Source organism: Hypanus sabinus, chromosome 23, assembly GCF_030144855.1.
Source record: "Hypanus sabinus isolate sHypSab1 chromosome 23, sHypSab1.hap1, whole genome shotgun sequence".
Taxonomy (NCBI): domain Eukaryota; kingdom Metazoa; phylum Chordata; class Chondrichthyes; order Myliobatiformes; family Dasyatidae; genus Hypanus; species Hypanus sabinus.
In genome coordinates this window covers 26,657,694-26,683,215 of record NC_082728.1, presented here as the reverse complement: position 1 = coordinate 26,683,215, position 25,522 = coordinate 26,657,694, and the positions used below count along the sequence as shown (strand labels likewise).

The following is a 25,522-nucleotide window of genomic DNA, read 5'->3' as shown; positions in this document are numbered from 1 at the left end:
CAAGAAAATTGAAGAAGTAATTGAAGCTGATATCACTTTTAGATGAGTCACTACACCTGCACATGTTCTGCAAAATAACTAAAACCAAACCTTGAATATTGTAGTAAAAGTGTCATCTCTCTCCTTAGAACTTGGATTTGGTGGACTGTGTCTGAATTAATGAGCATAATAGCTATCCAAAGTGTGATAGCTATTCCTTCTGAACTGAACCATCTCTTCTGCTCTTCAATTTAAAAAGGAATGGTATGCAGTTGATCTCGTGCATACAATCATGAAGTCACTTAAGATGACCAATTTTCATTTTTCTATTTAATTATTACACAGATACCTTTGGCAAAATTTTGTTGAATGTTGTCAACTTGGAAATTCAGACTCCTTTCCTTGTATTTGGTGTGTGCAATTTCTTTGAAGGATAACAAGTATTTTAGTACTCCATTAAATGCTTTTCTTAATTAGTTGCTTGGTTTTAGAATTGGAAATTTTAAAGTGATCTCTTGGTTTGGGTTTTCAAATCAAGGCTACATTATATTTTTAGATTAGAAAACTAATCTTGTACGTAGGTAATTTTGGATTTTGTATAATTCTGTGTCTTCCCCAGCTGGATTTAAAACAAAACAAAAAATGTAACTACTAATATATGCATAATTTAACTCCCAGTTCTCCCAGTAAACCTCAGAATTTGCTGAACAGCACATTGCAATAGATTCTTTTCAGAGCTGGTCACTTGGATATCCAGGATTGAATGATGCAGTAATTACTGATAATCAGCAGCATGATGCAATCACATTTGATGAACTACAATAAAATGAAAGGAACATCGTAACTCAGGCAACGCTGGAAAAAATAGAGAATTAGTTTGATTTAGCAATGCTTCAGCCAGGTTTCAAAAATAACTTGCTATAACATTATTGTTATCTAAATGTAAAGCTATTATTTTATTCATGTTTACAGCTGCAAAGGCCAAAGTTGTTTTTAAATACTGCAGATATATTGTTGGTTCATCAAAAAGTGGAGATTCCAAAACTTTGTAAATTCAAGATAATGCTGCTTTAATGATGACATGTTGGTTTGGAACCATACCCATAAACAGCTTGTTGACTACAATGTGGACTGTTGTTAGAATGAAAAAATATTAAAAATGAAGAAAAATGATTTTCAGTTTTGTTACCTGTAATGAGCTATTTCAAATACATACTTCAGTATGCAACTTTAACATACTCTTTTCAACTTCAATCAAAAGTTGCCTTGACAATTTGGTATCATTCCTCTGAACTAAGTTATTGGTTCCAATCAATTCCAGAGACATGAATATATAATCTCACCTGAAGTACTCAGCATATGTTGCATTATCTGACATACCCTTTTTCAGATGAAGTAATTCTGAAAAATAAAGCATAATATTCTACCTGTGCTGCATCAAATGAGATTTCTGACTTTCAGAAAATATTTTCACTAAACGTATCTATCCTCTCATTTAAACATGTAGGTTCTATTGTTATATTCAAAGCACAGCTAGGAAGTTCTCTTTGGAGAATTATTATCACTTTTTTGTATGTTCCTACTGTGATAAAAATTGACTTATTTAGTACACAGTGACTAGTTTTTTTTGTAATTTATTCATCATCAAACATAAGATGTATTTGAGACATTGTACATATATATCATATAATCATATATATAACAAATCTTCTAAACCTTGACATTAATGAGTTTTAGTACAAATCCATAATCTCAACTGTGAACAATATGACATGACAAGGCAACTGTAATCATGATTTTCAACCAGAAAAGAAAATGTCCAACAACGATAACTACAATAATGTCTCTCTACTGAATTCAACAGGGAAGTTATTGACAGGCTCCTCCTCAACCGCACCTTCCCAATAATCAAGGAGCAGGTCCACAATTCACAATGTGGCTTCCATGCATCAAAAGATAAAGTTGTTATGAACTTCACTGAATGACTAATCCAGGACAAATTCTGGGTGCAGCATCAGCTACTGTCCATGGTGGTTACCTTTTTAAGGCCTTTGGCACCATTATTCTGAGGTTAAAATTTGGCTGTGTGCAGAAATTGATCTCCTTATGGTTGCTTCACAATAACATGTAAGCCTTGTTATGAACCAGTGGATCTCAAACCAAACTCAAAGAAGATTTGTGTTAAACTACCCAAGGTCCCAAAATTTGCTAGTCTGGATACTGTGGATGTGGAGAGCATTAACCTGTAGGGATTATGTTCCAGAACTAAGGTCATCCTGAACTGCAGATAGTGTTTACATTTGCAGATGTTCAAAGTCTGAGCTCCAGTACACCATCAACTCTTTTAATGAACATAAGAGAAGTTGTAAAGACCGAGGTCCTCATTAACCTCACTTTCAGTAACCAAAGGAATGAAAACATTTTGCATTCCTTAGCAAAAAAACCCAAAATTCTACACAGTACTTAACAAGGCTTATATATTTACAGGAGTCCATTTTCTAGCAAATAAGGCTAATACATACCAACTGTTTTTCTAACCATTTGCTGCATTGTACATTAATATATTTTAATGATTTATGTACAAAGTACACTGGACTATTAGAACAACAGTAATTCCCAGTTACTTGTCACTTATTAGGGGTATAACTCTCTAAGGATTCATTAAAATTTGTGCCATAATTTGCTGCAGTGTATTTTCTGAGTCTTAACTTTAAGCATAGGTATTTGTATGAAAAGATTTATAGGTGTGATAGTTAATGGCTTAATCTTATGTACGTAGTTAGCCACTCTCACATGGGAGGAGATGATATTCTCTACAAACAGAGGTATCAATAAAGTATGTTGGTGCGTGGCCAAGTGGTTAAGGCACTTGTCTAGTGATGTGAAGGTCGCTAGTTCGAGCCTTGGCTGAGGCTGTGTGTGTGTTCTAATGCCCTTCCCTTGGACAACATCGGTGGCATGGAGAGGGGAGACTTGCAGCTTGTGCAACTGCCGGTCTTCCATAAAAAAAAACCTTGCCCAGGTTTGTGCCCTGGAAACTTTCCAAGACAGAAATCCATGGTCTATCAAGACTAATGGAGGCCTACATCAAAAAAGTTCAGTTGGATATCCTGCATGCTGGACTATCCCTCATTAACAAACACAACATGGTGTCAGAACTAAAGACCAAAAGAGATCTCAGCAAGAAAGACTTTACAATAAGACTGTTCTTATTCATATATATATATATGGAAAATATCTTAATAACTTAAACTGCCTATGCTAGTTTGTAAGTGTGCTAAGCACTGGCCAGTGTTGCTAGGCCATCCCTTCAGGCTGCACCAAACAGTAGATACATTGTAATAATCTGTGCGCCACTAGCTTGGGGAAATGCATAGAGACACAGACACAGCAGAAAAGTCAGTCAAACTCTCAGGAAGAGAACCAAAGATGTTTGTAATCCAAATACTGTACTCTTCTCTTCCCGCCATCATGGACATTTACACTACACACTGCATCCGCAAAGGAAACAGCATTATGAAGGACCCCATGCACCCTTCATACAATCTCTTCTGCCGTCTGGGAAAAGGCTCCGAAGCAATCGGGCTCTCACGACTAGACTATATAACAGTTAATTCCCCCAAGTTATCAGACTCCTCAATACCTGAAGCCTGGACTGACACCTCGCCCTATTGTCCTGTTTATTATTTATTGTAATGCCTGCACTGTTTTTGTGTATTTTATGCAGTCCAGTGTAGGTCTGTAGTCTAGAGTAGCTTTCTCTGTGTTGTATTCCCACTTTTGCCTCTGCCTATTAGCCAATCTTCTAACCATGCCAGCATCTTTCCAGTAATACTTTATTTTACTTTATTGTCACCAAACAATTCATACAAAAAAGAGCATACAATCATCACAGTGATATTTGTTTCTGTGCTTCGCACTCCCTGTAGTACAAATCAAAATAAATATAATAAAAATTTAAATAATAAATCATAATTAGAAAATAGAAAAGGGAAAGTAAGGTAGTGCAAGTCAGGAACAGATATTTGGAAGGTACGGCCCAGATCACAGTAGGAAAGAAGCTGTTCCCAAATCTGACCATACGAATCTTCATGCTCCTGTACCTTCTCCCGGAGGGAAGTGGGACAAAAAATGTGTTGGCTGGGTGGAACTTGTCCTTGATGATCCTGGCAGCACTGCTCCGACAGTGTGCAGTATAATGTGAGTGCAAGAATGGAAGATTGGTTTGTGTGATGTGCTGGGCTATGTTCACGATCTTCTGCAGCTTCTTCCTGTCTTGGACAGGACAACTTCCATACCAGGTTGTGATGCACCCTAGAAGAATGCTTTCTACAGTGCACCTATAAAAATTAGTGAGGGTTTTAGGGGACAGGCCAAATTTCTTCAGCTTTCTCAGGAAGTAAAGGCACTGGTGGGCCTTCTTGGCAGTGGACTCTGCTTGGTTAGACCAAGTCAGGTCACTTGTGATATTCACCTCGAGGTACTTAAAGCTTTTGACCTGTTCCACCCGTGCACCACCAATGTAGTTGGGCTTGTGCTGTCTGCTACTCCTTCTGAAGTCAACAACCAATTCCTGCATCTTGCTGACATTGAGGGATAGGTCATTGTCTTCACACCATGCCACCAGTTTCTTAATTTCCTCTCTGTACTCAGACTCATCATTACCCAAGATACGGCCTACAATTGTGGCGTCATCAGCAAACTTATATATTGAGTTCGATGGAAACTTGGTTACACAATCATGGGTGTACAGTGAGTATAGCAGGGGGCTGAGTACACAGCCTTGTGGGGCACCGGTGCTCAGAGTGATTGTAGAGGAGAGCTTGTCCCCTATCTTTACAGCCTGGGTCCTGTCTGTGAGGAAGTTGAAGATCCAGCTGCAGATCTGTGTGCTAAGACCCAGGTTCTGGAGCTTAGGAAAGTTTATTTGGAATGATGGTATTAAAGGCAGAGCTGTAGTCGATGAAAAGGAGCCTTACATATGCGTCTTTATTCTCCAGATGTTCTAAGCAGGAATGTAGTGCCAAAGAGATGGCATCTGCCATTGACCTGTTGCTGCAGTAGGCGAATATCATTGACTCTTATCTTGTTTAGCAGTCCCATGTGCAGTTGGCAATCAAGAATTGGCAAGTACATGAGTATAGAGGTATCCAATGGAATTTGAACCCAGAAGAAGTTACTGTTTGAGGGTTATCCACTTAACTGCTCTGTTTAAACAACCATCCTGCTTCTAAATGTTGTGATGATAGATGTCCTCAAGAAAACTGAACTGGTAATCTACTGCACTGGGGTAGCCTGTAGGACACATATTATATCCATCATTTTTATTTGTTATCTTATTATGAAATCTTTTTGACACCTTCTTAATTTTCAGATTGTTTCATGATAATGTGAAAGCTGTGTTCAGAGGAACACTGAAGAAAACAGCATCCATCATCAAAAACCTCCACCGTCCAGGCCATACCACCTTCCCGTAACCACCATCAGGGAGAAGGCACAGAAACCATGGGTCCCACACACCCAGGTTTAGGAATACCTATTACTCTATAAACACTGGGCTCCTGAACCAGTAACTTCAATCGTCACCGCCCAGAACTGATTCTACTGCCTACAAACTAACTTTCAAGAACTTTTTACAGCTCATGCTCTCAGTATTATTTTTATTTGCATAGTTAGCATTTTTTGCATATTGCTTGTCTTTCAGACTTTTCCTGTTTATCTGTAGCTTTTCATAAAGCACTGTTGTCTTTGCTTATTCCTGTAAATGCCTGCAAGGAAATTAATCTCAGTGTAGTATATAAAGATATATATGTATTTTGATAATAAATTTACTTCCAATTTCCCTTCCTGTCACAGATTTATTTGGCTAGTTCTTCTGGTTGTGAAACATTTCACTGAGATGAGGAGACTCACACCATTTCAAGTTGAAGACCACATCATTCCATACATCTAACACCATTTAAACCCTGTAAGCTCTTGGTTTCAGCTGTTTATAATGCCACAGCATTTTTTACAGATTCCTGGCAGTAATTTTAAAATACCTTCAGGACTAACTCTGCTACAGTAGATTGTTGATCTCTTCACCAATTATGTTTTATTCCCATTGTAAACTAAAAGAAGACCCCATTACTTTAACCAGAAAAGATTCTGAGGCACAGGCCCTAACAAAGACATGTCATTCCTCTATGAAAAAGATGCAAATTTGGCACATTCAGAATAAACTTGATTTCTCTGCATTTGTAAATCAAAATAAAACATAATTATTTTTAACACAAGATCACACGACAAAGGAGCAGAAGTAGGCCATTCAGCCCATCGAGTCTGCTCCACCACTCCACCATGAGCTAAACTATTCTCCCATCTAGTTCCAATTTCCAGTTTTCTCCCCATATCCCTTGATACCCTGACTAGTTAGATATCTATCAATCTCCTCCTTAAACACCCTCAATGATTGGGCCTCCACAGCTGTATGTGGCAACGAATTACATAAATCCATGACCCTATGGCTAAAAAATTTCTCCTCATCTCTGTTTTAAATGGATACCCTCTAATTCTAAGTCTGTGACCTCTTGTCCTGGACTCTTGCACCAAGGAAGCTGCCTTTCCACATCTACTCTGTCCAACCCTTTCAACATTCGGAATGTTTCTATGAGATCCCCTCTCATTCTTCTATACTCTAATGAATACAATCCAAGAGCTGACAAACGCTTCTCATATGTTAGTCCCTGCATTCCAGGAATCATCCTCGTGAATCTTCTCTGAACTCTCTCCAACATCAGCACATCCTTTCTAAGATAGGGGGCCCAAAACTGCACACAGTATTCCAAATGTGGTCTCACCAGTGTCCCATAGAGCCTCACCAACATCTCCTTACTCTTATACACTATTCCTCTTGAAATGAACGCCAACATAGCATTCGCTTTTCTTACTGCCAATCAAACCTGGTGGTTAACCTTTAGGGTATCCTGCACTAGGACCCCCAAATCCATTTGCACTTCCGATTTTTGAATTTTCTCCCCATCTAAGTAATAATCTGCCCGATTGTTTCTTCTTCCAAAATATACAACTGTACATTTCTCAACATTGTATCTCATCTGCCATTTCTTTGCCCACTCTCCTAAACCGACCAAACAAACCACACTCCTAAACAAAGAGAGTACGTACACATACTCTCTTTGTTTAATGACTTGTAGGACTATACAAAGATTCTTGTTTTTTATTTTGTCACTTCTCAAAGACTTTTATTGCTAGATGTACAGTGTTAATTTTGTAAAGATACAAAATGTTAGTGATCAAGGAATGCTACTTGATTACTGAAAGTACATCAAGTCCACAGGTTTCTACATTCTTTATACCTCCAGTATAAAGAATGGCATGGACTGAGGTCGTGGGTCAGACTTAGTTGCTTTTTTTTTAAATTAGTTTTTTTATACATTTTCTACATCGCTACAGATAAAAAAACCCCAGATCAAAATGAAGAACATTAATACAATGCAAAAATAAACATACAATAATAATACAATACAAAAAAAGATAGACTTGGTTGCTTTTTTAGGTTCATAGGGATTGTTTCAGGGTCAGCACAGGGAGTTAAGAGACAAGTTAGGGTTCAGAGACAGGGATGAGGGGAGTTAGAGACCAGGGACAGTATAATAGAAAGTCAGGGGCAGGAGCAGGTGTCCAGGCCATAACACTAGATAGCAGAAGGCTAGTGAACCCCTTGGATAGATGTTGAGGATGAAGTCTAGTGAGTCTGGGGTCAATGATTGAGGTCGGCCAGCCCCATGGATATGGGCTGGTGACCTCCTCCCTCCACCTCAGGTCAGCAGGTCCTGGGATTTGGAAGACTGGGCGGGCAGGAGGCATGAGGATGGTGATCCCCAGTTTGGTGAGTCCAGCATTGGAGTCTTGAAAGTCCAGAGTTTGAGGCAGAGAGTTCAAATATTCATGATCATTGAGTCCTCGCATTGAGACTGAAAGTCACAGCCCAAAGTCGGCAAGTCCAGAAATTGAGGACCGATGGTCGATGCCCCTAGTTCAAAGTATTCGGAAGTCAGAGGCCCGATGTTTGCAAGTCCAAGTCAGGGACTGGAGGTGGCCTGTCCTGGGATTGAAGGTCTGGCTGTGTGTGTGAGTAGATGGGAGCAAAGGAAGGGGCTTGTTTTGCTGTTGCTGTGTTGTTGTTGTTCTGCCGAGCACTGTGGAAATGCATTGTTTATGCCAGACTATGTGGTGCCACTTGCTGGCCAACTCGGAACATTCTTGGGCTGTGTTGGTTGTTAACGCAAACAACACATTTCACTGTATGTATCAATGTACAGTGCGTGATAAATAATCTGAAATTTCCTTTATAGCTACCAAATGGTTTCTGTTCCTGAGTACTGCACAGAGTAATAGAGTAGCTCTGTACCAGTTCGTATTTGTGTATTATCATTCTATTTTTATTTTTTCACAGCTCAAGCTGGTAAAACCTGAGATAGGGGCATAGCCAATCACAATTGTTTCTCAATTGCTAGGCATTTTCAGGCTATTCTTGAGGCGCTTAATATTATGGCTTTCTGAGGATTTACATAAATATTTCTGTGCAGGCCTAATTGTTTAATGCTATTATGTAGTGACATTGAAAAAAATACCAGTTCTAGATATTACAATTGGGTCAATGTATACCCTGTTCATATTCCATAGTCTTTCAAGTTCCTCTTTTAATTCAGCATATTACTTTCCTTTCATGCCCTTACTGCATCCTTTCTGCTCTTCTGTAAGCATGTTGTGATTATCTAATTGGTGATTAGTTACGAGATACATGATGTTTAAATTTTATATATAGTTTGTAAACAAGTAATATGGCGATATTTTGAAGGGTCATTTGTGATTTCTCCTTTCGGTAAGAGTTATGTTTTATCTATTCTGAAAAAATTTGGCACTTTTTCTGGACTTTAAAGAAAATTATTGATTGATATATATTGATAGGTACAGATGAAGGCAAGTAAATAATTATGAATATTATCACTGCTAGTTCTTTTTCAGTTATGGGTAATTTTTATAGCATATCCATTGTAACTTAAGGTGTTTGCTCACCTTCAATTGTATGAGTGCGTTATTTATCTCTCCCTAATCCAGCTTGCTTCTAGATTGTCATCCAGTTTGACCAGATATTAGACCAAAAGTTGATAGTGTTTGGTGGTAATTCTGTGCTAGGGTTGGTGGAATTTTGGTGCATCAAATTTAGTTTTAGTGTCCTGTATAAATCTTTTTGTTCCTGAATTGATAATTCTGTTTTCTTCATATGGCATATGTGTCTATTCAGTCTGACTTTTTAAGGTCCACTTTTGTATTAATCTATAAATTCTACAATCCTTTTGTTAGGTTGATTATATTTTGTATTTTACCTTATTATATCTTGTATTATACCTTATATTTTCTATTATTATTATTATTGTTGTTGTTGTCACATGTGCCAAGATAGAGTCAAAAACATTGAACTCTAAGCATCTGTAAGTATATTGAGGTAGCAAAAAGAAAGCAACACAGCAAATAATGTAGCAGCTGCAGAGAAAATGCGGTGCAGGTGAACAAGTGCAAGGATCATAAAGAGGTTGTTGAGAGGTCAAGAGCATGATGAAGGTCTGATAAAAGCTGTCCTTTGGTTTGGTGGTACTTTTTCTCAAGTTTCCTCCTGCCCAATGAATCAGGTTACTGTCATCTGTAGTTTTTGTTAGTTTTTAGGTTCCCTGGGAGGGAGCAGATGCAACACTTGTCCCATCCAATATCTCACTGTTTTCCTTTTGCTGAAGTGTTAGCTTCTCACTTACATTCAAAGTTCAAAGTAAGTTTATTGTCAAAGTTTGTGTGTATGTCACTATATACGCTCATGCAGGCATTCACAGTTGATCAAAGAAAGACAACAGAATCAATGAAAAACAACACAGAAAGACTGACAAATGTCAATATTCAAAAGAAGACAAACAGTGCCAATAATTAAATAGATACATAAATAAATACTAAGAACTTGAGTTGAAGATTCCTTGAAAGTGAGTCCATGGGTTGTAGAATAAGTTCAGTGTTCAAGTGAGTTAAGTTACCCACGTTGGTCTGGTTCAGCAACATGATGATTCAAGGGTAATAACTGTTCCTGAACCTGATGGTGTGGGAACTAAGCTTCCTGGACCTCCTTCTTGAATGCAGCAGCAAGAAGAGAGCATGGCCCGGATGGTAGGGGTCCTTAGTGATGGATACTGCTTTCTTACAGCAGAGCTCCCTGTAGATGTATTTAATGGTGGGAAGGGTTTTCTCCTGTGATGGACTCAGCTGTGTTGACCAGTTTTGTACGCTTTTCCATTCTTGGGCATTGTTGTTTCCACATTAGGTTGTATTGCTAAAATTTTTTTAAAAATTAGTTTTGCAAGGTTAATTTTGTAACTGAGTACACCAACATTCTGAATAAATCAAAGACATCAATAGGGAGCAGTTTATGTTCACAAGGTTGGAGTGAGAATTAAAAGAACACTGCAACCAAAATCTAAGGAAAGCTTTAGTGATTACGGGTTGGAACTGCTCTGTTGGTCTCCAAACCAGTCAATGTATGTGAAAGTCTTCTTTCCTTCCAATGGTGATGAAATAGCAGTCAAGAATATAGAACTCTTAAGTACTTCAAAAGTACTGCAATTTCTGGGCAAAGATTTGTATTGACTAATTATTTCTGGCTATGGTGAGAACAAATTATAGTTTAATGTGTAAGTGCTTTCCATAGCAAGATTAATTCACTGAATCATGCTAAATCTAGCCTCTAAAAAAATCTAAACACAACAGTTTCTGGAAAGGGCAATGCGCAGTGTGTCCAGAAATAATCAGCAATTTGTTCGTTGCTGACCTACTTCTAGCCATCATAAATAAGGAACATTCCTTCTGCTAGATTCATGTCAATGACTGTTCAGAACATATGAAATAGGAGCTTATGTAGGTTATTCAGTCCTTTGAGCCTGGTTCTGCGTTTAACAATATCATGGCTGGTCTCCTGCTTCTACAGCTTTATCTAGTAATAAAGTGGGAAGTTAGAGGATTGGAAAGCTTCTAAAAATCAACAGAAGGCAACTAAAAAGCAACAAGGAGAAAAAATATGAAATATGAATGTAGACTAGTCAATAATATTAAAGTAGATGCCACAACATTTTCCATATACATCAAGGGTAAAAGAGAGAGGAGAGGCCATAACAGACCACTGGGAAAGGACACTGAAGGGGTAGGAATGGGGGACAAAGAAATGGCAGATGGATTCAATAAGTATGTTGTGACAGTATTCACTGTGGAAGACACCAGCAGCATGCCAGGGGACAGAAATGAGTGTAGTCACTATTAGTAAGGAGAAGGTGCTTAGGAGGTTGAAAGATCTGAAGGTAGATAAGTCACTTGGATCAGATGGAATATACCTGAGAATTCTGAAAGAGGTAGCTGAAGAGACTGTAGGGGTATTAGTAGCGATCTTCCAAGAATTACTTGATTGTGGAATGTTTGTGGACGAATGGAGAATTACAATTTTCACTCCGTTCTTCAAGAAAGGAGGAAGTCAAAAGACAGGAAGTTATAAGCCAGTTAACTTGACTTTACCGAGATGTTGCTGAGATGTTAGAGCACTTTATTAAGGATGAGGTTTTAGGGTACTTGAAGGCACATAATAAAATATGCTGAAGTCAGTATGGTTTCCTGAAGGGAAAATCTTGCCTGACAAATACTGGTATTCTTTAAGCAAATAAGAGGCAGGATGAACAAAGGAGAGTCAGTGGATGCTATTTACTTGGATTTTCAAAAGGTCATTGATAACGTGCTGCACTTCAGATTGCTAAACAACATAAGAGCCCATTGTGTTACAGAAAAGATTCTAGCATGGATAGGAGATTGGCTGACTGGTAGGAGTCAGGATTGGAAATAAAGGGGGCCTTTTCTGGTTGGCTGCCGGTGACAAGTAGTGTTTGTGTGTATTTAATATTTCAGTAATATTTAAATGATATTGTAAATAGATTGTTTGATTAACCATTTTTTGTTTACATTGTGCATTGCAAGTTATATATAAAAGTACATAAATGGCATACGTCATTATGTCATACGTACATATCTCGCTTAAAGTAACATTGTCTGCTGCCTTGTTTTCTTCTCAATTAGTTTTTATGTTTTGGAACTACAAATCATTACTGTGGCAACAAGGTATGCTTAAAACAAACCCGAGATGGCTACCTGCCTGTCGAATTGCATTGTGACATTCAAGTTAAAAAAGTGCAGTGAAAAAGGGTTTATTTACATCAGTGTAAATATTAAGCCTTCAGGAATATTGCTTTGAACTTTAGTATTCTCCTTGATACACTGATTGGAAAGTATTCTCTCCGAGACACCAGCCAGTTCCTTTACTGGGTCCTTTGGTAGTTTTGCTTCTTTTCTTCTGCTGACTTACTTTTTGAAGATTTTCCTGTCCCTCACAGTCTAGCTTGAAATGTCCATCTTCTCCAGGAGTGTAACAGAAAATACCGGTCATCTCTCTAATCAAGAGACCCTTTTCAGTGGCATTCCTCTGCATCATATTGGGTCGGGTTTCCAGAAGGGCATCACATTTAGCTGAAACGTTAGCAGACAGCTGTGAAATCAGCTCAGCTCAGAGGTTTTCCACCCCATTCCTCAAAAGCTCTATCTCTGTGGCTTCAGGGGTCACTTTACCAGCAGAAGTTACTACAGAAGACACAACTCAGCTTTCGGAAATGTTGCACTTCTCAGTCATGTGTTTCCCTCTCTAACCTCTCTGAGTAACTTGGTAAAAGATGGAGGAGGGTGCATCTTGCGGGCCATTGGAAGATGTAGAGCAATCACGTCATGTGACACAACTTGCTCCATGCTCAAGCAATTTCTCTCAGACAGTTGAATGCCCCCTTTGTAGCACACTCTGAAAAGGTGGGGGGTGGGGGGCAGTTTCGCTCCTGCCTCCTGGAACATGTGCCTAAACCTCATCCTAAAATCAGCTGCAATTTCAGCAGTGCCAAAAGCATCTCCCAGTGCTTGCAAGTAATTGGTTGACGTGGCTAATGTGTTTTCTGCCTTTAGGAGCCTCACTATATTAGCCACCAGACTTTTAAAAATCTCTACCAGTCTCTCTCTGTTTTTTTTCTCAATTTACGTGAGCACTGTCACTCATCAATTCTCTGAGACGTCCGCTGTGCTCAGGCTTCATATTCTTCTTCCCCATTGGGTGTCAGCTTGACCCCAGAGAACACTCCCAGCCTACGGTAACTTTGGCACTAATCAAACTGTCACATCAGCCGACACCAGCTAAGAATTTCCGTCAATTGCTGAAGGACCCTTTAGACTTTTCACATCGGACAACTCTTTCCCCTCACTTCACTGAAATGAGAACAACTTGTCTTTAAAGTCTTCGTACTCAGCTACATTCCACCCTTCTCTAGAAAAATGGACTGCCCATGGCCCCACCTCTCCAGGTCTCCTGCGGTCATGTCACTGCTACTCTGGTGGACAAACAGAACATCCTTCCCAGCTGACTGGTCAAAACGCCGTTCAGTCAGCATAGACTTCCCCAGTACTTCTACAGAACTCAGCAATCTGAGTAATAGGGCTTTGGATATCCACCCTGCTCAGAACACAAGCATTATTTGTGAAGAATCTCTTCCAATCGCAGTAAACCTTAATCCCTGTAGCATCCATAATAAAGTGCCTTAATCACTTTTCCTGACACGTTTAACAATAGGTTTAAACACATAAACCGCTTAATCAGTCCTAAGACAGCGTCCAAAATCTCTGGCGAAAGCCCCGACAAAATGTTCTCACTGAGTTTGTACAAACTTGCCTCGATAGCAAACTCCCCTGACAGCCACGTGACTCAGCAGTGTGAAGACCACTTTTCATGAACAATATACGTCAAGGGTTGGTATGATTTGTGGTTCAACCAAACAGGGATGCTGTGATGTTGCAATAAAAGAAACTGCAATTTGAGTGAATGCTGTGTAAGTACCGGCCATACACAATTATCAGATGGCAAAAATTAACAGATCGTACACCGCAAAAAATCATAAAAAACTGTATTTACTAATTTCAGCTTTATCAAGCAATTCCTAAGAGAAAGAAAAGAAGAAAATAAAAGGGCCCATTAGAGTTAAACCAGCGTATATGTGGAAATAACATTGGGGTTCATACTGGAGTCATCTTTAATTCATGCACTAGACACACGGTCTGTGTCAAAGCACCCACCACGTCTCAATGAAACTCTCTTTCTCTCTCTCATGAGAATTGGCCTTCCTCCTTGGAGCCATTCATCTCATAAAGCACTTTGTGCAACAGGGTTCTCCTTCCAAGGGCATTCTACACCATCTTCCCTACTGTCCCACTCAAAAAAAACAACAAACCAGTGGAGTGAGACTGTCACCAAACTCACTCCGCCCTGCTTTCTCCCAATCCCACCACCCTGACTGGCTGACACAACACTCCTAAGTTGAACAACGTGGTGTCTTATCTCAAGCCGAAACCAAAACAATCTACCAGCAGGACATACCACTTTGCTAAAATGCAATACCTACTGCATAGAAGTAGAAATCTTAACCAGGGCATTACAAGGGCGACTCAAATAGCTGTATCAATGGATAGAGTAGACAGAGATGTGATGAGGTAGTAGAAGGTCTACTATCTCAACACAGAAGGTCTTAGACAGATTAGGAGACTGGGCAAAGAAGAGACAGATGGAATTGTTATGAGTGCTGAACAGACCTGATGGAAGTGGGGTCCAGAGCTACCCTTCCCCCCCACCCCCAGGAACTATGATGCTAATGAGAGAGAGAGATGCAGAACAGAGGTAAAGGACATCTGCTACAGATAAGCGAGAGAGAGACATTTGATTTATGTATTATGGCTTCTTCACTGGATTGTTTACCTTTCGCTGCAAGGACATTACTTTGCTCGTCAACATTCCTAAGGAGACATCAGGAGTGGCCTGATTTGATGGACATGGTCATTTTGAGTTGATGGATGGCTGATACCCCATCAGTGGGGATAAAAGACAGGTGTGGGGAGACACCCTCAGACACACCAGTGGACACTGACTGAGTGTTGTGCACCCACAGGAAGGTGGGGGCTTCGAGGACCGAATCAGGAGATCAGTCACAAAGCTCACAGTGTGACAGCAGGGCCGGCGGGGACTTGTGTGTGTGTCCACTCATGCCAGAGTGACGAGTCCACCACAGAAGAACGGTCTGGCCGAGAACGGAGGGACCGAATGACCACAACGGTACGACGGAATCAGAATACAACAGAAGGTTTGCTGGCTGCAGCTGCTCAATCTCTTGCTCGCTCTCTCTCTCTCCAACAACTTACAATACAACAACCGCAACTGCCTCAGCACGCATGAACTGAACTGAACTGAACTCTATATTCTCTTATGACAATTCATTTACCCCTAGACTTTGATAGAGCTTGTTTATTATTATTGATTATTATTCCTACACTTCCATGTTTATCATTGCTAACCTGGTTTATATGTATATTTGCGTTTTTGATACTGTATTGTGTAGTTTACTAATAAACACCTTTAGTTTTCGGTACCACCAGACTCCAACGGATTCTTCTATTTCTGCTGGTCTGTAAATCCAGTTACGGGGTACGGAACAGAATTGAATGTTGGGACGTGTACGATCTTGCACTTTGGTAGAAGATATAGAGCATAGACTATTTTTGAAATGGGGAGCAAATTCAGAAATGAGAGGTGCGAAGTAACTTGGGAGTTCTCATGCAGGATTCCCTAAAGGTTAACTTGAAGGCTAATTTGGTGTTGAGAAATAGAAATGCACTGCTGGCATTCATTTCGAGAGCACTCAAATACAAAAACAAGAAGCTAATGGTGTGGGTTTATAAGTCATTGGTCAGATCGCAGTTGGAGTAGTGTGAGCAGTTTTGGGCCCTTTATTTAAAAAGGGATGTACTACCACTGGAGAGGGTCCAAAGAAAATTCATTAGAATGATACCACCAACAAAAGGGTTAAATTATGAAGAGTGTTTGATGGCTCTGGGCCTGTACTCGCTACAGCTTAGAATAATGAGAGAGGGATCCAACTGAAAGCCTTTATTTAATAGAGTGGATGTGGAGAGGATTTTTCCAATAGTGGGGGAGTCTAGGACCAGAGGGCACAACCTCAGAATGCAAGTCATCATTTTAGAACAGAGATGAGGAAGAGGTTTTTAGCTAGAAAGAATGAATCTGTGGAATCCAGATGGCTGTGCAAGTTTATGGGTTCTTGATTAGTAAGGGTGTCCAGAGTTACAGGGAGAAGTCCGGAGAACAGGATTGAAAGGGAAAGTCAGCCATGATCAAGTGATGGATTAGACTTGATGGGCCAAATTATCTAATTCTGCCTCTCTGTCTTATCTAGCCCTTTATTTTCATGGTTGTGATTGTAAATGATTAATTCGTTTACCTGGGAAAACATCCTCTCTGCATCAATCATTTCAACAAGGTTAGCTTTCATTCATTTAACTCTAAAAGGAACGTGCTCAGTCTATTCAATTATTCCTTCCAAGGCAGACTTTCAGAAACCAATTGGTTAAATATTCTCTCCACTTAGTTCTTTTTAGCTAAAGAAACAAAAATTTTACACAATACCTACCGAGGCTTATACATTTGCAGTAAAACATCTTCTAGCAAATAAGGCTAATGCATACTAATTGTTTTTCTCCACCTGTAGTTTTGGGGAACAAGCCAGGAGATTGTGTGTGTTGGGGGTTTGGAGAATGAGCCAGGAGACTGTGTGTGTTGGGGGTTTGGGGAATAAGCCAAGGGGTTGATGGTGGTATTGAGGAACAAATGAGTGATTGGTGATTGAGGTGAGTTGGTGAACAAGTTGAGAAGTTGGTGGAGTGGTTGGGGACAAGCTGAGGTGGGTTGTTGAGGGCTGTTCATGAATATTAGGGCGATTGGAGTCTCCTCTCGGCAGCCCATGGAGTAAGATGCATGTTGGTGCTACTCCTTCCTTTTACAACTTACTTTCCACTGCTAGCTTTGTTTAAACTTTGAAGATTTATCACTCTTATGAAAGATTTACGATCTAATTATGATGGCTGGAACCCAAACTGGAATTGAATTAAGAGGCGGCAAAATTGTTTCTGAACCTGAACAAACAAAAGAGGCAGAGGAAGTCTCTACTTTAGAAAGAATGTTTTCTTTGATGCAAGATATTAACACCAAGATCGGAATGGTGGACACTAAGATTGATAAACTGATGAATGCTAATGAAAAGCTTGAAAAACACGCCTCTGCTGTCTTTGAGGAATCTTGAATTTTTGAGGAATAGAATTGGAAGAGAACAGTAGACAATGAATCAAGTGATTAAAGAACAAGAATTAAAGATCTCTACTATGGAAAAGAACATTGTTGAGGTTTCTTCGGAATTATTAAGAATTAAGAAGAAAATGATTGATCTGGAAAGCGGAAGTCGTAGTATGACTTTACGCATACTGGGTTTGTCTAAAAACATGGAAACCGGTGAGCCACTAAAGTTTTTTTATGAATATTGTTACGATATGGCAACAATGAATATACTGTCAGGGGTCACCCTGGTTGGAAAAGAGGTCCAGAAGAGTCCCTGTGAATTGTGCTGCTATTAAGAGGGAGAGAGGGAGGCATCTAGCGCAATGAGAGAGACAGAAACTGCTCGAAAGATTGATCGTTATGGTTCTCTACCAGCATGTTTACCTTTTCCCCAAGGACTTGCCTGCTTGTAGAGTTCCTGCAGAAAGCATAGGGCGGAGCAGGTTGATGGACAGCTGGTATCCAACATGTGGAGATTAAAAGCAGATCTGCTGTTACACAGGGAGGCACACCAAGACACATTACGAGACATGCAGTGTGGACACTGAATGAGCTTTGTTGCACCCACAGGAAGGTGAGGGGTTTTTGGAGGATCGATTCAGGGAAATCGATCAGTGGCTGACAGTGTGAAAAGGTGCGACCGGTGGGGAATTATTTGTGTGTCCACCCTCGCCTGGTTGATAATTCCACCACTGAAGAATGGCCGTACGTATTATGGTCATTGTTAGTGACCACAACGGGATTTCAGAAGACAACGGGAAGATCAACGACAACAGCTCACCTCTCACCTCTCTCTCCCCAACGTTACTGAAGTAACTACGTAAAACTGAACTGAACTCTCTTCATCACATCGTAAGACTGTATCCATTTACCTCTAGGTTTGAAAGAGCCTAGTTGTGTCCCTATTTCCACACACGCACATATATCGATATATCGATATCATTGCTAACCTGTTTGATATATTTGCATTTTATATTACTGTATTGCTTAGTTACTAATAAATATTATTAGTTCATAGTGATACCAGACTCCAAAGTGTTTTCCATTTCTGCTGGTTCTTTAACATGGTCACAGGGTATGTGACAATATAATTGAGACAAATTTTTTATAACAAATAAAACATTTATTAAACACTGCTCAAAAACCCCCCAAAAGTAAACAAACAACTAACTTAACTGGAAGTGGACTGCTATACAGCAGCTCGAACAGTTCCTAAAACGAGAAATGCAAACTCAGTTCTTTAAAGTAGTAGATGCAAAAGTCCAAATGATTTACACGGTCAGTTAGGAGAGACTTTCCTTGAAGTAATAAATTCTCTTTTGTGACATTACTGCTGATCCCAGCCAAAGTAAGCCTTGCCCGAAGGATTTACGATGAAGGAAATAAAACAGCTTGACGGCACTGACCTTTCCTTGGCGAAACCTTGCTCCAGTCTTTTCTACTCTTTAGCGCGACTATCTTGGATTGCAGGTTACTAATTCCTTCCAAATGAAGATCAAATAAAGTTGAACCTGTTTCACTGCCAACAACACCAACTTTTCTCGATCCTCCAGGTTTTCCGAACTTTGATTATTCTTCACTCTCCAACTGGACTTTAATTGGCAGCGATCTTCAGAACTGTCGGCACAACAATTCTTACAGTAGAAATTAAAACTCCACTTTTAAAATGAAACTGTGTCATAAAATCAAATACGCAGCAGAACAGAGTCATTAATGAATTAAACCACAAACTGACCTATGTCACAGTGATGCATGCTCCTTTTATACCCTGTTGAAAGAGGCTATCACATGACCCCTCAATGGCAGGAAAATTACATCACTCCATCATCACAAGACCATTACATCATGCACAGCAGAGCCTCAATTACATCATGGTCATGTGACAGTCACAAGCTTCCCACGGGTATGTAACAATATGTTATACTCACTTTTTAGTGATATACTCGAAGCTCCTCCGTTGATAGACAGAGCTCACCGAATCCTCTGCCCGAAGCCTTCGGCAGAGATGAAACCTTGCCTGGTGATTTTATGTCTGCATTACTTTGCTACTAAAGAAGCAATTCTTTGAGATGTTAGGAAGCGGGGGAAGCCAATTCATAATGGAGTAGAAATTCGTATAGTTGAAGATCTTGCCCCTGAGGTTTATGCAGAAAGAATTAAATATCGGGAAGTGATGGCTGAACTTTATAAGAATAATTGTCATCACTCTTTACGTTACTCAGCTCGTTTGAGAATCTTCTCGTCTCATTCTCACCCAAAATGGTTTGATTCCCCAGAAGAGGCCTGGAAATTTACAAAAAAGTTTAAGCCTGTCTTGCAAGCAACTTAACCACTTAACCCTTAGCTGAGAGTTGTTTATAGCTGGATCGTTGAAAGTTCAATGTACATTCTGTGTCTGCCTAGACATTGTTTTGGCTGTTTTATTTTTTCCTTTAGGATTTGTAAGAGTTTAACACTAGTCATAACATATTATTTGGTTGGATCTATCTTTCTTGAATGTATGATCAATTTTTATTAAATGAAATTAAGATGGCCGCTGTTAACTACATTCTAACCTCTGTTAGACATAATATCAAAATATTTGGAACTTGTTTATTTCTTTATGTATCTGTTGTTGTGTCTTTAGTCAGTGGTGTTAGCGTATAACTTTTTTTAAAAAAGTGTCTGCCTATTGGAGACAAAGGGTTTAGGGAGTTTAATTTGGGATGCTGTCCGCCTGTTGGATGGTTTTCGGGCTTTGGGGGGGAGAGGGGTGGGGCTATTACTTTAGGCTTTTTTGACTGGGCAGTCCTGAGAGGTTTTCCTGTCAATCATGTTTATTTCCTCTCTGATCGATTCCATAATTTGATCTTCCCTGCAGGTTTGGTCTGTGCTGGCGAACTAACTTATTTTATAAAATCTTAAATTAAAGCCTTATTATGGATGTTAATAAAATTAATATAATCTCTTGGAACCTGAATGGCTTGAACCAACCTATTAAGCGTAGAAAGATCTTTAAGAAATTAACAACACTCCAAGCTGATATTATTTTTGCGCAAGAGACCCATATCTGTAGGGAGGATGAAAGCCATTTTTTAAAATTTGGAGGGACTCTCAGTTTCATTCTTCATCAGTAACTAAAATTAGAGGGTTATCTATTTTTATTAATTTCAAAATCCCTTTTATACATTTTAATATTGTCACTGATTAAATTGGAAGATACTTAATTGTTACTGGTTTGTTACGTGGTCAAAAGGTGGCTTTGGTGTATGTGTATGCACCTAATGTAGATAGCTCTGAATTTTTTAAGAGATTATTTTCTACGTTGCTGAATTTAAATGAATATAAGTTGATCATGGATGGTGACTAACTGTTGTCTCAATTCGATTGATAGGTCATCAACCAACCCGCGGCTTCCTAATAAGGCAGCAACCTGTACTAATTTCTTTTTACTAGAATATGATTTGGTCAGTATTTGGAGATTTCTCCATCCTAAAGATAAGGATTTTTCTTTTTTTCACATAAGCATCATAAATATTCAAGAATTAATTAATTTTGTTGGATACGCAATTGGTGCCTTTTGTTGCCGACTGTGCATATGATGCTATTGCATTGTCAGATCATGCGCCCATGAAACTAATACTGAAGTTCCCTGATAAGATATGGATTGCATCTCAGTGGAGATTTAATGCTACGCTGCTGCATGATTCAGCATTTGTAAGTTTTATTAAAGAGGAAATTTCTCTATTTTTTGAATTAAATACAACTGAGGGTATGTCAAATTTGGTTATTTGGGATGTGATGAAATCTTATCTTAGGGGACAGATAATCTCATATTCAGTAGCTTTAAGAAGGAAAACTAAAGTGGAGCTTTTAGTGAATACTAACAGGATTAAAGAAATAGATATAGTTTATTCAGTAACACCTAGTAAAGATTTAAATAAGGAAAGGGTGAAACTTCAAACACAGCATGATCTGCTTCTGACTTTTCCCATTGAACAGCAACTTTTGAAATCTAGCAGTCAATTTTATTTACATGGAGACAAGTCAGGTACATTGTTGGCCTGTCAACTTAAAACAGTGGTCACCAACCACCGGGCCGTGGACTGGTACCGGGCCACAAAGCATGTGGTACTGGGCCGTGAGGAAACGATGTGATTTGGTGATACAAAATGATTTGAGTCAGCTGTACCTTTCCTCATTCCCTGTCACGCCCACTGTTGAACTTGAAAGCATGCAAGGCGATTACACACACACGGCCATTGCCTATGCGAGAAAAAAGACTTTAATATCACTACTCCCGATTAGTATTCCTCAAACTTTTACCTTTCTCCCCCTTTATCATATAATTAAGAATATATTCATCCCATGGTCATGAGACAATTACAACATCCCAATCACAAGACACTTACATCATCCCACTGTCCTGTGTTCAAACTGTGGGTTTCTCACAGAGGAGCCACATATTTAAGTACCCTATGCTCCACATCTTTGCTGAATCTGTGGAGCAACGGGAGATTATTCTGAAGCTCTGTGCAATGGAGCTGAGTTTTGCTGGGAAACGTGCCCTGGTGACAGGTGCTGGTAAAGGTGAAGAACGTTGGACTCAGCCTAAAGTCTTTCAATTGTGCCAAGTGCATCGGGGAAGAGGGATGGGGGGCGGAGGTAGAGTTTCAAAGTTCTGGAGGATGGAAGAAGTGGGTCAATGACCTCTGGAAGGAAAAGCAAACCCCTGCCATGAACGGGGGAGGGATGGAGTTTGGTGGCACATGAAGGGAAAGACTGACTCCTGCAGGGAAGAGAGGAGGGACGTAGGACCCCGGCCTGTCTCCAACAACCCCACCAGGGAGATTCTTTTCAATATTTTTATAAATTTAGTTCCCATAGTGAATGGATAAACAATCTCTCTTTTAAAATAATTTTTAATTCAATTTTCAAGTTGATGACATAGAGTATAATAGAATAATATCAGCCCTCCCTCCTCCCCTTAACCCCTCCCCCCCATAACATCCCTATCTAAAAAAATCAAAGAAGAAATAAGAAAGAAGAAGGAAAGAAAGACTGCCTGGATATCGGAAGGTCTCCACATGCTCCATGGGATTCAAAATAACTTTAATGTATGTATTTGCTTCTTTCCCCAGAGGACCACCTGTATTTATCATCAGAGCACCTATATATATATATAACCCTATCTTTTGTAAATAAGTGCGCCAAATACTCAGAAATGTGTCATATTTATTCCATAAATTTTAAGTAATTTTTTCAAGTGGAATACAGCTAAAAATTTCATTATTCCAACAATCCATACTTAAGTATGAATCCGATTTCCAAGTAACTACGATAGCCTTTTTGGTTAATGCCAATGCAATTTTTATAAATTCTTTCTGATATTTGTTCAATTTAAGTTTCGGTTTTATCCCTTCAATGTCACCTAGTAAAAATAATATTGGGTTATGTTGAAGTTGTGTTCCAATAAAAGTCTTAAATTTATCCAAAAAGGTTGAATTTTAAAACAAGACCAGGTAGAATGTAAGAAATTTCTTGATTGCATTGAAAATATTGATCAGATAAATTTGGGTTTAATCTATTTATTTTTTGCAGTGTAATATATAATTGATGTAAAAATTATATTGTACTAGTCTAATGTTTTGTTGTATTTGTCTTACTATTAAGACATAATCTTGACCAAGTTGTTTCATCAATTTTAATATTCAAATCTGTTTCCCATTTTTGTCTTGACTTATGAATTCTTTGTTTAAGTGTCTGTTTTTGAATCAGATTATACATATAACAAGTATTTTTTCTTCCTTTTTGAATTAAGCTTTCAATTTCATTAGGTTTCGGCAATAACATTGTTTGACCCAGTTTATCTCTTAAGTATGCCCTTAATTGAAAATAACAACAAAGAGTGTTATTTGATATTTTATATTTATTCTTAAATTGTTCAAATGACATCAATATACCTCCTTCATAACAATCTCCTATATATCTAATCCCTTTTTGATACCAATTATATAAAAGTTGGTTATCCATTGTAAAAGGAATAAGTCTATTTTGAATCAGAGGTCTCCTTGCTAATAAAGATTTCTTTATCTCATCATCAACATTTATCTTATTCCAAAAATCAATCAAATGTTTTAATATAAGGGATGCTTTCTTTTCCCGTATCCATTTAGATTCCCATTTATATATAAAATCTTCTGATGTATTTTCTCCTATCTTATCTAACTCTATTCTAATCCATTTATCTTCATCAAAAAAAGATGCAATAAATCTAAATTGATTTGTTTTATAATAATTCTTAAAGTTTGGAAGTTGTAAACCCCCTAGGTCAAATTTCCATGTCAGGTTTTCCAACAATATTCTTGACATCTTACCTTTCCAAAGAAATTTCCTCACACATTTATTTAACTCTTGAAAAAATTTCTGCGGCAGTTGTATTGGTAATGTTTGAAATAAATATTGAAATCTAGGGAATAAATTCATTTTTACAGCATTGACTCTACCCACTAATGTTATTGGTAATATCATCCATTTATCAAGATCTTCTTGAATTTTTTTCAATAGTGATAAATAATTTATATAAATTCTTTATATCATTATCAACTCTTATACCTTACCATTTACCATAAAATACTTTACCATTTATCAGCCATCTAAATTGAGTTACTAATCGACATTGACTATAAACTCCTTTAGCAAGGGGTAAAATTTCACTTTTATCCCAGTTTATTTTATACCCTGATACTTTCCCCATATTCTTCCAGTCTAAAAGATAATTTACGCAACAAATGCAATGGGTTTGTTAGATAGATCAAAACATCAACAGCAAATAGATTAATCTTATATTCCTCCCAGTTAACTCTAAAACCCATAATATCTGAATCAATTCTAATTAATTCAGCTAATGGTTCTATTGTCAATACAAATAAAGCAGGTGATAATGGACAACCTTGTCTAGTTGACCTTTTTAACTGGAATGGTGTTGAAATTTGGCCATTTGTCACTACTTTAGCGTTGGGATTAGTATTTAAGGTTTTAATCCAGTTTATAAAAAGTACTCCCAACCCATATTTTTCCAATACCTTAAATAAAATATCCCATTCCAATCTATCAAATGCTTTTTCTGCATCCAAAGCTACTGCCACACTCATTTCCTCCCACTTTTGTGCCAAATGAATTATGCTAAGTAACCGAGTTACATTATCTGCCGATTGTCTATTTTTAATGAATCCTGTTTGATCCATATGTATTAATTTTGGTAAATATTTAGATAATCTGCTAGATAAAATTTTTGCTATTATTTTATAATCCATATTCAACAAAGAAATAGGCCTATATGATGCTGGTTTTAAAGGATCTCTATCCTTTTTTGACAATACTATTAAAATCGCTGTTGAAAAAGATTCTGGAAGTTTATGTGTTCTTTCTGCTTGATGTTCTTTCTCCATAAAAGGAGGAATTAATAAATCTTTAAACTTTTTGTAAAATTCAGAGGGAAAACCATCCCTTCCTGTAGATCTATTACTCTGGAGTGATCCTAAAGCTTCTTTGACCTCTTTTAATGTAAAAGGCATATCTAATCCCTTCTGTTCTTCCGATTTCAATTTTGGGAGAGTTATTTGTGATAAAAATCTTTCTATCTTATCAACATCATTTTGTGATTCCGATTGATATAATTCAGAGTAAAAACTTTGAAAGGCTTCATTAATTTCTAAAGGTTTATAAGTAATTTTATTTGCACTTGTTCTAATTGCATTTATCTTTTTGGAAACCTGTTCTGTTTTCAACTGCCAGGCAAGAATCTTGTATGATCTTTCACCTAATTCATAATACTTCTGTTTAGTTCGCATAATTGCTTTTTCTGTTTGGTAAATTTAAATCTTTCATCAATGATAAAGTTAATTTTACTACTTTCGATTTTGTAACAGCCTTAGTTGACCTATCTAGAATTGGGTCTAGACAAAAGTTAAAGTCTCCACCTATTAATATTTTATCATGTGCATTGGTCAAATTTATAAAGGTTTCTTGTATAAATTTTCATTTGGTGTATAAATATTCATAAGTCCATAATTCTGAAAAGAGTTGACAATGTATAATCACATATCTTCCCGCAGAATCAATTAATACATTTTGTATTTTAATTGGTAATGTTTTATTGACCAAAATTGCAACTCCCCTTGCCTTTGAATTAAATGAAGCTGCAATATCATTTCCGAC

General features: G+C 38.2%; 1 pseudogene; it reads left to right on the top strand.

Moving 5' to 3' along the window:
- The first annotated feature begins 17,328 nt into the window (after positions 1–17,328).
- Positions 17,329–25,522, top strand: part of LOC132380345 (L-xylulose reductase-like) — a 47,574-nt pseudogene continuing 39,380 nt past the window's right edge.